General features: G+C 28.2%; 3 non-coding genes across 3 annotated transcripts; all 3 read left to right on the forward strand.

Moving 5' to 3' along the window:
* Window positions 1-6,197: 6,197 nt before the first annotated feature.
* On the forward strand, window positions 6,198-6,271 carry TRNAN-GUU (transfer RNA asparagine (anticodon GUU)). The gene has a single exon. It is a non-coding gene; the product is annotated as a tRNA-Asn (tRNA).
* A 167-nt stretch (window positions 6,272-6,438) lies between these two features.
* TRNAN-GUU (transfer RNA asparagine (anticodon GUU)) lies at window positions 6,439-6,512 on the forward strand. The gene has a single exon. It is a non-coding gene; the product is annotated as a tRNA-Asn (tRNA).
* Window positions 6,513-6,688: 176 nt separating this feature from the next.
* Window positions 6,689-6,762, forward strand: TRNAN-GUU (transfer RNA asparagine (anticodon GUU)). The gene has a single exon. It is a non-coding gene; the product is annotated as a tRNA-Asn (tRNA).
* Window positions 6,763-13,912: the final 7,150 nt, after the last annotated feature.

Raw genomic sequence — 13,912 nt, forward strand, 5'->3', positions numbered from 1 at the left:
AATAGCTAGATACTTTTTAAAAAAAAAAAAAATACATGCATACAGAGATAAATTTGAAGCTAATTAATATATTTTTATATTTTCTTTAAATATATATCCTCTACGATAGTATATTATAATATATTTTGTATGCAATACTCTTTCAGAATGTTAATCATGATAAATTCAAAATATTCCCAAAACTGATGAAATATTTCAATATAATAAGTAGTTCTTTTTTTATCATTTTTAAAATTATCCTCCCTCAAATATTAAAAACAAATGCACTCTTAAATAATCAAAATTATTACTTTAATTTATAGTTTAAAAACTAGAAAACTGTGTTTTTTTTTAAAAAAAATTTTAAAAAAAAAGTACCTTAACCCACACGAATAGCTATGGTGACTTGCTTTAAATGGGCAACCTTAAAAATGCGAAGAACCCATGCGAAGTAGAATAAACAAGCGTTAAAAAAAAATATTAATCTATATATTTATCAGTTTTTGCCAGGCATATTTGACTCGGCGGGCCACGTTTGACTAGCAGCTAGGGTATTAGTCAAATCTGTTTTAATGCATCGAAGATAAATAGCAACAATAAAGGACGAGTGGAATCTGAAATAATAGTCAGATTCAGATTCCAACTGTCCATTATAAATTCCATAAGGTGAAATTGCTGTCTGTTCCATTGACATTAGAAGTTTATCATATGACATTTTTTTCGTCGTATTTCTTATCCACGAAAGATGAGATCGAATGACTTCAATAAGAAAATAAAAATAATTTATCTGAGAACAATCACCACAGATACTTCTTGACATTTTTATATATATGTATATATATTTTCCATTCCAAAAGTGTAGAAGAAGTAGCTCACAGGAAAAATGTCCAGCTTCGTCGGGCCGAGTAGAACATATTAATATTAAAATAATATAAACACGTGTGACTCCATAGCCGAAGACGTGTGGCGATTTTTTTATGCGATTTTTTTTTTTTTTTTGTGTGATAATCGCCTTATTCTTATGGAACGTGCCCAGTGAATCGTAATTTTAGATTAGTGGCTAAGATGGTGAGATAAAGATCTTTCCCTCGTCAGCTTAGATGTGTTGATTTATGCGGATAAAATCGCGATAATGAAAAAAAAAAGTACCGTAGCATTTAGCTTGAAAGCATCTAAGTGAAAGAGACATAAATGGCATTATGACGTAAGAGAAAAATTAATTTACGAATTAATAAATAGATTAAGACTTTTTATTAATATTAATATTTTTTTAAATTTAATTTTTTAACAAAGCGCCTCAGTTAAAGCGAACTCATAGTTGCACGATTCCACATTTTACTACTACTTTGGACAATATTGTTCTGAATCCTTAACATTAGTATTTAAGTATTGCATTAGTATTTACAGTCAATTCGCTATAACTCGAAGTACGATAACTCGAATATTACTATAACTCGATTTTGTATGAGGGTCCGACCCTTTTATATTCAATTTCATGTTAATTATTCTCGATTACTCGAACTTTACTCCCTTTAACTCGATTTTTTTTGGATCTTTTTAAAAAAACAAAAAAAAACAAAAAGAAAAAAAACTAGGAGCTGATATCTTGCCCCTTCCTTTGCAACACACACACAATGTCTTTCGCACTCTTCATGGAGAAGCTAAAGCTGTCTCTCTTGAAGTATGTGAACAATGGTTAAATGAAAACGTTACCAAATTTACTTAAAGGATACAGTTAAAATGATGTTTTCAATATTGATGAAATGGGTTTACTTTTTAAATGTCTTCCAAATAAGACTATGATGTTTAAGGAGGAAAACTGCTGAGGGGATAAAATGAGCAAGGAACGTTTGACTGTCCTAGTTGGAGGAAATGCTTCTGGGACAGAGAAATTGCCCTTAGTTGTTATCGGAAAATACCGAAATCCCCGATGTTTCAAGAATGTAAAAACGTATCCTTCGGATTACAAGTCTAACAAAAAGTGTTGGATGACATCAGTTTTATTTGAAGACTATTTAAGAAAATTGGATCGGAAATTCTTCGCTAAAAAAAGAGAAGTGATACTCTTTATGGATAAATGCACAACGCATAGTGATCTACCTAATTTGAAAGCAGTAAACTTGCAGTTTCTCCCGCCAAACGCAACAGCAAAGCTGCAGCCGATGGACCAGGGTATCATAAAGTGCTTCAAACAGTCTTATCGTAAATGGCTTGTCAGAAAAATTATCTTAAATATTGCAAGCATTTAGAAGATTTGTAATTAATAAATAAGCATTAATTAAATAATCCGACAATATTTTGAAAGTCCAAAACCGAAACTAACGGTAAGTCGAACTTCCGATATGTCGAAGTTTTTCGGCAGTCCTATCAGATTCGAGTTATCGCGAATTCACTGTATATTTAACATTATTTATTCATATTTTGCATATTTATTTATATTAAACATTAGTATTTTTAATCGCTGTGCGAGTTCATGTTGGGACCAAACTTCCCTAAATCCTGCAGAATGTAGATGGAGGTAAATAATAGCACAAATCGCTTAAATGTTACTTACAACCCCAGAGAAATATAATTTGCCAATATTTTCATAGATTGTTTTATTATAATAGAGAAATATTAATTTTATACTTCTTAATTTTATAGAGAATTTTTAAAGCTAAACTGAAACATGCTGATAGTTTTTAGACTTGATAACTAATATTTTCATTTTAAAAAATAACTTGAAATTATAACTTTTTCTGAAAGTTGGATTTCACATGACAGGACCGATACTGACACGATTTGATACGGCATTAGTCAGTCAGGCCTATTCTCAGAAATTCTATTTTGGAATGGGTAGCACCCACTATGGGGTGGGTTATATATACACCTAAAAGTCAGGTAAAAAATGACTGATCTGTTTGTACTCATTGGACAGATTACAGGTTATTCACAGAAAGACTGATTTCGTAACCTTAAATATTGTCTGCACAAATTAGTTAGGATAGTTAGCTGTTCAAATCATTAGAATCTCATCTTTCAGTATGTGAAAATCCGAGCATTAAATCAAAAGCTACTAAAACCTTCTATTTTTTTTTTAACTGATCACAATAAATTAAAAATATTGTTATAGAATTACGATTGATTTTGTGTTGGTATATAAATATAATTGTGGCTTATTCTAAGTTTTAAAGTTTAAACAAGGCTAGCTGGATTATCATTACTTTTACGTCATTTTATAAATCTTTCTCATTTTTTATTTTATTTTTAAAACATAGTTTTGATGACAGAATATCATTTGCTTGCACAATATGTTTTTAAAAAAAGTGTAGATAACGGTATTTATTATTAGATTGCTTTATTAGATTAGAAAAATAAAGCTAGATATTTTTTAAGACTTCTAAGGTTCTTTTTTTTCGCATAAAAAACAAAATAATAAAATTATGTGTTTATTAACTTTTGATAGGTAATTTAATACTCAGGAGTGAAAAGTTTAAAATTTTAAGTATATTTTTATTTAAACGGAAGAAAACCGATTCCATGAAATTCAAAAATTCTTTTAACGTAAACTAAGTAAACACAGTGATATTTTTTAAACAAAAAAAAAAAGAAAAAAAAAAAAAAAATTNAAGAAAATTAACTACATCATAATAACTAAACTATTTACCTTAAAATACTGAATGTGAATTAGAAACATTTATTGAAATTCTGAAACATCGCATGCTATCTTTTCTTCGATTCGAATTGGACAATAGATTTTAATTTTACCTATTTCAAAAGATATTGTCAATTACAGTTAAAAACAACTACCAATTTGCTTGATAATATTATAAGACAATGGTTGAAAACATATTATTTAAATCCCACCTCTATCTTTTCTCCTTCGATGGCTGAATTCATTGTTCAAATTAGTTATAAATATATATAAAAAAAAATTTAATAACATAAATATTCAAATGTAAACGTTTAAATAAAATAATTTTGAAAGTAAACTTATATGCATGAATGGATTTTATTTTTACCTTTAATTAAAGCAAAAAATTGTTCGAAAATTATGTAAGCAAAGTGTGCCAAGAAAAGGAAAGAAAAAAAAAAAGAAGAAGAAAAAACGAACCACAGTGAATAAATAACATTTGATCTAAAGACGTTATATATTAATCTTCACGTTATAGGATTCACACTTTATGTTTTGGGGGGTGGTGATCCCAAATATACTAATTAATTAGTGTAGACGATATTTTAAGCTACGAAATCAGACACAAAAAGGTTCTTTGAATGTACTTTCTCTGAATAAACATACCTTTTTTCCCAACGGATTCGGATTTCTGACCCCCAAAATACAGAGGGTTGTCGCAATCTCTTGAGAGCTTTTCAAGCGAATTAAAAAAAATTTGCACACAATTATAAAATTTGTTTTTCCAAAGATAATTCCATGCAAAAAATACATTTTAGTGAATATTTATTATTTTTTAATATTTTATTAAATAATAGTCGAAAAAATTTTGAAATGTGAGGTCTACAATTTTTTATGCACAGCAAAATACAAAATTTGGGTGAAATCGGTTAAATAGTTCCTGAGAAATCGAATCTCAAAGGAGTCGAATATTTAAAGTTGGATGATTTCGTCCATATTTTATATTTTGCCTTGTAAAATTACTTACTTTAAAATAACGTAAGAGTTGTATACATTACAATTCAAAATTTTGTCAACTATTATTAAATAAATATTCGCCTGATAAAATCTCGAGATAATGCGAAATGCACAAAAAGTAAAATTAATATATCCGAATATAGCTAATAAATAGGAATTAGTTGAAAAGAAGTGTTTATTCAGAGAATGTAAGTTTTTGTATCTGATTTTTTAACCTAAAATATCGTCTGCACTAATTAATTAGAATATTTTAGGTCACCCCCTCAAACCATTAAGATTGAGTCCTAGAACGTGAAGATACGATCATTAGATCAAAAGTTATTCAGGGTAATCCGTTTTTTCATTTTTTTAATGCATTGTGCATTATTCGATAACTTTTTTCAACGTGGTTTAAAATTGTAAAAAAAGAGATTTTTAGTTTTGAAACTTTATATAACTTATTTTCGAGCTAGTCTGAATTTCTTCAAATTAGTGGAATGCAAACTCACTAAAGAGGTTTTAACTATGAGTTCAAAGAAACAAATATTCGTAACACCTGTTTCTGCACGGTTGGGCATGACTGAACAGAACCCGAAGTCACCCTGGGGACATCTTGTAATCACCATTTTTATTTTTTTGATAGTCTGAAAAATGGAAATTAGTAGACAAAAAGGTAATTTGTGGTAACATGTTATTCGATAAAAACGAAGTAAATAGTTTTTCCTTGTCAGATTCCTTGGGCAGATACTTATTCAAATTTCATTCGAATTGCTGTTGCTTTTAAAACAATCTTAGTGCTTTGCTTTATTTTGAATCTTTGATTAATATCTACCTATCCATGTATATAAAAAAAGGAAAAAAATATTTACCGAACTAAATTTTAAATTTAAAAAAGAAAAGATTATTTCAAAACAAAGCAAATAAAATATCCCATCCCGGTTCAAAAAAAACAAATAAATAAATAAATAAGTAACAATAAATGAAAAAATTGAACCATTTTGTGGTAAATTGTTTTTTCCTTTTTCAAAAATATTTTTAGTAATCTTAAAAAAATGTAGCGTTTCTAATTTCTTTTCAAAACATTTGTTTTATATATTTTTGGAACATAATTTAAAAATAATAATTAAATAAAAACTTAGAGAACTATGGTTTTTTTTAATTTTGTTTTTAAAATTTAAGAACAAACGTTGTTATTTACAGCTTTTTTTCTTTACCAAATTCAGACTTAAACTTTAAAAAAATTCAAAAATAATTAATAAGAATATTAAAAGGTTTTTCTGTTTAGTTTCAAGACTAGGAGAAAAATATATTTATAAATTTTTTTTTACAAAATAAATTATTATTACATTCTTTTTTATTATTAAACTAAAACAACTGACTAAATCGAAATCCATCAAATTTATATCCATTTTTCTTTCTGAACTAAAATGTTGGTGGTTCGAGCTCACCCGGGGGCGTCTTAGTTTTTGTTTAACCTCCCAATACATATTTTTTTCTCTCAATTTTCTTAAAATATTTTAAGTTGACAAAAATGTTATAAGAATTGTTATTTTATTACCATTTTTTTATTTATAGCGAATATTGTTTTAGTGTTTAATTTTAAGGTCAAGCCTCCGTGGCGCAATTGGCTAGCGCGTTCGGCTGTTAACCGAAAGGTTGGTGGTTCGAGCCCACCCGGGGGCGTGTTACTTTTTTTTTAAAATTTCTTTCAACTACTTCCCAATACATATCTTGTTCCCTCAATTTTCTTAAAATATTTTAAGTTGGCATAAATGTTATAATAATTGTTATTTTATTATCATTTTTTTATTTATAGCGAATATTATTTTAGTGTTTAATTTTGATATCGAGCCTCCGTGGCGCAATTGGCTAGCGCGTTCGGCTGTTAACCGAAAGGTTGGTGGTTCGAGCCCACCCGGGGGCGTGTTACTTTTTCTTAAAATTTCTTTCAACTACTTCCCAATACAATCTTGTTCCCTCAATTTTCTTATCATATTTAAGTTGGCATAAATGTTATAATAATTGTTAAATTGTTATTTTATTACAATTTTTATTTTATTTATAGCGAATATTATATTAGTGTTTTAATTTTGAAATCGAGCCTCCGTGGCGCAATTGGCTAGCGCGTTCGGCTGTTAACCGAAAGGTTGGTGGTTCGAGCCCACCCGGGGGCGCACTTTTATTTTGTTCATGTTTTTTCTTCATTTTGTTTTATATTATACATTCCATTTTTCCTTTCTTTTCAATCTTTTTAACAAACTATTTTAATACTAGGATAACAGACCTTTAATCATCGCAAATCTGTTACACGCCAATTAACTATTAATTGCTTTTAAAATTATCTGCAGTTAATGGGAGGGCAATTGTGCCCTTTACGAATTTCATGTTTGCAAACTTCAAATACACATAACTCAATTTTAAAAAAAATAAACAGTTCAAATAATTTTTATTAAAACAATTATTGCTAACATGTACGCTGACTCCAATTTTAATTAAATTTTAATATTTAAATTATTAAAAAATGGTGGTTATGGATATAATACAGTGTGTTAGGTTCATAACACCCTGCTTTTAATTTTGAAATTTTTTTTTAAATTAATGAAAGTTGCTTTAAATAGGCGTATATTGGACACCAAAATTTAATTCATAAGAAACCGATAGAGAGGTCGAATTTGCCCGTGAACTATTTTAAAAGAAAAAAAATAATAAAATACAATAAAAAAAGGCTTTCTTAGTGCAATGCGGCTGTTAACTGGAAAGTTTGAGGCTTGGTGCGACAAGCTTCTCCTTTATCTACAAATTTAAAAAGTTCAATAATTTTAACTGCATCCTTAAACATTCTGCTTAATTGATTTTTATTCTCAAGGACAAATAAAAGCTGATGAATTTCCGTCTGTTTCATATTTTCCTTTTGTAAAGATTATTTTAATTACTAAATTTATGCTTTCATTTTTCCTATGTTGTACATTATTGTTATATATGTATATGTTATTTTATACGACACGTTATTTTCTAGTTATAAATATTTTTAACATTATGTTCACAGAATGCAAAGAATAGAGAACTTATTAGAAATTTCAAATTTTCTATAACAAGCTATATAAATTATGTTTCATTTTTTAAAACTTTCTTTTTTAATTGACAAATGACCTTGTAAATATTTTTCCCTTGAAAATTGAATTTGTTGTTACAAATTACAGAATCACTTTTGTTAGTCCACTACAGCGTTGTTTATAAGAATAACAGGAAACAAGCGCGTGGTTTTGATCGATAATTCATAAATATCAGGTTCATGCTTCGTTTTATTTTATTTATTTATTTTTTGAGGGATCACTTGGATTTAATCATTTGTTTGGAGAGGCCCTAAGCTGTTAATGCAGATTTTACAATTACGCTATGGATTGCTATGTTAATTGATATGATAGTTGATATGTTGTAACCCATAAGAAATTTAAATAGTTAAGTAAGTTTGTGCCTTCAAATCTGATTCATTGTAAAAAGTTCAATAAAAGTATTTATTTATGATGATAATAATGAAACAAATTCGTTCAAGAACTAGGTTATATTTTTTTAAATATGCTTTTTAATTGAGATAAGTATGAAGTCACAGGGCTTAAGATTCAAAGACAGTTAGTTCATCATTAAAGTGGCTGGGGACCAGGTTCAAGTCATAGATGTGAAATTGCGATTGCAATTTCAGATCTAAAGCCAGTCCGAGATTATGGTCTTAAAAATTTTCAAATCAAAATGAATCCAATTAAACGAAATCTATCCCACTCTAATTAAACTGAAGTAACTAAGTATATTTTACTCATAAAATTGTTCAGCGTATTTGATTCGAAAGACCGTAAAAATTAAAATAAATGCACTCAACAAAAACTATCTAATTCTAATTCCAGGTTCACATTGATTGAAGTATCGAAATATATTCCACTCGTAAAATTGTTAAGCGTATTAAATGAGAAAGGAAGTTCAGTAAAGTTTAATTGAAGCAGCAGACAGTAATAAGAAAGGATGGAAGACTTACAATTGAAAAATTTATTATGCTTCGTTAGAGATGAGTTTAGGCGCACATCCACTGCTCTCATTTCCTGTCCCAGGGGGTCCCCCAACTACCTGAGACCACCCACTCGAAGGGAGGCAGTCTGGATTTTATAAGCGGAAATAAGAACCTTTATTATTTTATTTCTCCACTTACTTTTTTTTTACGTTTTTTAAACGTTTCATTTTAAGTTTTGTACCTTAAATGTTGAATAAAATGTAACTTCCTTAACATAACAAACTGAATTTCGATTGTTATAAAATATTATTTTGATAGAAAATGGTAAAAAATGAAAAAAAAAGTTTTTTTCTTAGATTTAAAAAAAAAAACACAATATTTTCTCACGTTTTTTCCCCCCGTGATTCCATAAAAATGAGTCATTTCATTTGAGAGCGAGAATTGAAAAGCCTGGTATACAGGATTGAGAATTATTCTGAACAGTACCGATTTTCGTTTACAGACTAAAAAAAATTACCTTAAAAAAAGAGAGAATAAAATCTAAAATGATCACTTCGATATTTATTTCTGTATTTAAGAAACAATATGATCAAAATGATTCTAGGAAAAAAAGGTCCCCGGAAAAAAAGGTACCTGGAAAGAAAGGTCCCGGAAAAAAAGGTACGGAAAAAAAACTCCTCGGAAAAAAAGGTCCCGGTAAAAAAGGTACCTGTGTAGAGAAAATTCTGTAGGGGAAAATATTTGAAATGAGAAGATTAGATTGAAGCGCTTTTTCTATTTTAGTTGTCTATTAAGTGAAAAATGTGTTGTTTTCTATTTTAAATTATATTTTGTGAAGAAGTTGCTAATGTGAGACTTAAAGTAGCCAATCGGGGAAGTTGAACAAATTTTTCACTTAAAAAAATTACAAAAAAAAAGTAAAGCATTATTGAAAAATTTAAATAGTATCTTCCGGCTTTAAAAAATAATCAAAGAAAAATAAATAAATGAAATAAAATTTAAAAAAAAAAGCGTAATACAACCAGCCCATAAGTCCCCTCCCCTTACCCTTCTCCTTACCTCAATGATCTAATCTGAATTTTTACAGATAAAAAGAATATTCATTGAAACAGCGAGAAGCATTCATGCTGCCCAGAAAGCGAGACGGGAAATATCCCTACAGATTTTCCCTATGGAGGTACCTTTTTTTTCCAGGGACCCTTTTTTCCGTACCTTTTTTTCCAGGGACCTTTTTTTCCGAGATCTTTTTTTCCAGGGACCTTTTTTTCCGGGACCTTTTTTTCCGTCTACTAATCAAAATAAAGTCAAATTTAAGAACAGCGACTGTTAAAAGTTAAGAATATGAAAAGTTTATAACATACATAATTTCCTAATCGAATTCATTAATTACCTGAATCATAAGTATAACATATATTTACTTGAGATTTAATTTACTTCAGACAAAAATAATAATGAAATGAAGTGAGAATGTAAGCTTTGCAGTGATTTAAGAATAAAAAAATCCAACTTCCAATCCCTAATTATGCGAAAAATATTGTGCGTCTGATTTCTTTGTCAGACATTTACATATATAAAATTAAAAAAATTACATTTCAATTTTTTTTCTGCTGTTAAATTTTAGTAGCTTATTTTCGACAGTGTTTGAGCAAAGCATTTATTTAAATTAAAGTATATAAATTAGGATACCTTTAAGATATTTTTTTAAAATAATTTTACTTCTCTCATAATTGTGCAAAATCTAATAAAAATGATCTTTACTGTACTTCATATTACTTTATAATCACAGTTAAGATTTTTTTATTAAATTTTAGAACTTCAAGATTTTCTTTAAATTTCCTCAAGATTTCATTCAAGATTTACTTTTCTGCACGAAGAGCTTAAAAACACAAATACTACATTATCTATTTAAGAGAGCTTTTTTTCATAAAATTATAATTGCTTTAAATTTTTAAAGTACTCTCTAAAATAACTTACTTATGAGAAACAATCTGTTAAGTTTCCAGCTCATTTATCTCTCTTTTTTTGGTTTCTTGAGCAAGATGCTTCAAAGGAATTAAAATTATTTTAAGAAAAAAATTATTATTAAAACCTCAGCATTTCTTTTTTATAAAGTAAGTTATTTTTATTTACCAAGTGTAAAAAGTGTAAACAATATCTGAACGGGAAGATTATATTGATTTATACGAATGATATAAATTTTCTCGTTGAAGATTTTAAAGTAAAAGCCTCTCTTATTAATTTTGATGCGTTATAAATCAAACTATATTTATTAATTTTTTTATTCTTAAGAATTAAAGAGGAGAGATGTAATTCAAGGGCTCCTTGCACTTTCAATCCAATTTATCCCAATTTTTTATTTGAACTGAATAGCTTCTTATTCAAGATGACGCATAAGGAAGTACGCAGAACGTTCATGTCCAATCCGCCACGACAGGCATTGTTTTATGGATGAAAGATCAGCACTTTCAGGCAGTATCAAGTATCTCTCAAAAATTTTCATCCCCTGGTCGAGGAGAAAGGAAGTTATATATATGTGAGGCTTCGGAAATCCTGCTCAGGGCATCGATTTCTAACAGGTGAAAACAAGCATACAAAAGTCGACTACTACTGAGAACATATTAAACGACTTATCATTAATTTTTTGTTTTGTTTCGTGGTTACAGAATATACTTGAATTCTCGGAAATCTGATGTAAGAATGTGCTTTCTGATGTAAGAATATTCTGCTTTATTTCTTGAGACGGAAATGGAGAACTCGCTTACTATATTACAGAAAGAGAAAAATTAAAATAAATAAAAGGGAAGAATAAAAAAAAGGGAGTTTTTTTCATTCTTCCCTTTTATTTCTTTTCTTAAAGGAAAGAGGAGAGAATGAATAAAAAAATGAAAAGAAAGAAAGAAATTAATAAAAAGTCTTATTTTTTAAATTTTAGTTTACGTTTGTTAAAAATATTTATTTCTTGTTGTTTAGTTTCACATTTTCAGCTTCACTTTTTTATTATTCTTAAAAAAACGAGCTTTCAGACTGTTAGACAAGTTCAGAATTTTATTACTTTATTTTTTATAGCTGCATTGAACCACCGAATCATTTTAGGCTTTGAGACTACCAATGTTCAACTCCGTAGTTTGTAGTTGAGCCCAACCCGAAAGACAAGTAGGGCATTCCTGGATCAAACTACCCTTTGTGGAGGACTTTTTCATAGAACTAACTCCCATTTGCGTTATTTGGTAGAAAAAATCACGAAAACCTCTTGCAGTTAGTCTGAAGGCAAGGGAATTAAATCCCATGATTCATCCCCAATTGAGGATATTGTACGTCTTCACTGGAGTCGGGAGCAGATAGAAATTGGGTCACCTCCTTCAAATCTCTGAATATATATATACATATAAGGACAACAAATAATAATTAAACAAGTAATAATTTATAATTTTTAATAGTGGTGGCAGTTTTCTTTCAGTTATGTGCACGATTTCGTACTTTCAAAGTGTTACTAACTCATTGATTATTTCCGTTTTTTTTTTTTACTTCTTACGTAGAAGTGTTCATTTCAAATATTTAGCTTGTTTGAAATGAATAAATAAAAAAAGAACACAGAAACAGGAGTTCATATTAAAATCTAATTACGCATAGTGAGTTTTTACAAGATTTTATTTTATGATTAACAAATAGTCAGTCTCATTGAACTTTGAGATATTTATTAAATGATTTAAATGGTCTCTATTTGAACGTTTTCTTAAAGAAATGGAGAGTCCACAAGAATAAGAGATACAACAATTTCTAAAAATATTGCAGGCATAAATAAAGAAATGCTTAACCTTTTATTGTTCATCAGACTATGTATAATTGAACTGTTAAGCAAGTAGCAAATTAATGAAAAACATTACTACCTATTCCTAAAATTATTTATTTTGTGAAGTTGAGGTTTTAAAAACATTGTTATGCGGAATCGAAATTTGCAGAATAAGTTGACAGTTCATTCGAAAGCTTTTTACACATGACACACCATGATAATACTAATGAAACATATTTGCAAAAGAAAAAAACTACGAATTTAAAATTAACAAAAAATACAGATCTTGCTTAATGACGAAGTTTGGCATAAGATTTAGTTTTTATCAAATTGGATAGTAAAGAGAAGGTAGGAATGAATATTTCAAAAAATTATGTTGATTTTGAATGAGTTTACCGATTTATTAGTAAAAACTTTGCATAACATGGAACACAACTTGAAGAAATATCTAAACACTATTCTTAAAATCTAGTAATTGAAATAGATATATTTCTTTCAAAAGAACAAAAGTTATAATAAAGAAAATAGAGATGTATCCTATGCATAGAAATTGTTATCAAATTATATGCTCAACAGGAATCGGTAACAATTTCTATTGATTTAAAATTAATTCAATTTCGTATGTGGAAAAAATTAGCATATTTACAGTAAAATGAATGAATTTGCTGTTAAAAAATGATTAAAGCCTTTAAAAATGTACAGAAAACATGGAAGAACAACTAAAAGAACAAACGAGAAGAAAACATGATTTTAAAATTAATACATAATTACCTGAATGTGACTTGAAGAAATCAAGAACTTAATTATGAGTTCGTTCTAAATTAATTTGTCATCAGTAATGGAAGATAAAGAAGGTAATGTTTAGTTTAATTTGCAAATTTTTCTTTCAACTTCTATTCAAAAGTAGTAATTTTACACTGATCTTCGGGAAATACCTCAAGTCTTTGAAAAATCCGACGATGATGGAAGAAATACTTTCTTTTATACAGTAACACATTTTATAGTGTAATATATATATTTATTACGAAATTATATTATCTATAACAACAAAATTCTGAACTGTAAAAAAAATATGTACAATAACGAAGTTTTCAATACAAAGAAAAATTCCATTTTCCATTTATTCGTTTTAGCAAACGATTTTTAATTTTATACAGTGACAGATAAATCTTATTTCCTAACTAACTGACGACTTTTTTTCTTTCATTTTAACTAACATAAAATAATACGCGATTGCAAGGAACTGTAGGGGGCGTTGTTGTATGAGATGAATACCTGCGATTTCTATATGAACAGTCATTCAGTTGCTCTGGAGACGTTGTAGCATTGTAACGTTCCTTCTTTATTGTGGCTTATTAAATTTAAAAAAGAAAAATGTTTGATATTCTTTCTTACGCAAGCGAAAACAAAATGGTATCTCTTTTTTTTTTCTTTTTTTTTTAGAGAAGGAACATCCAAAAGACATCGGAAAAAAATTTGTAAATAAACAGATAAAAATATGTATCCTCTTATTAGAATTAAAACCTACTGCCTG

The sequence above is a fragment of the Parasteatoda tepidariorum genome, chromosome 2, assembly GCF_043381705.1.
Source record: "Parasteatoda tepidariorum isolate YZ-2023 chromosome 2, CAS_Ptep_4.0, whole genome shotgun sequence".
Lineage (NCBI taxonomy): Eukaryota > Metazoa > Arthropoda > Arachnida > Araneae > Theridiidae > Parasteatoda > Parasteatoda tepidariorum.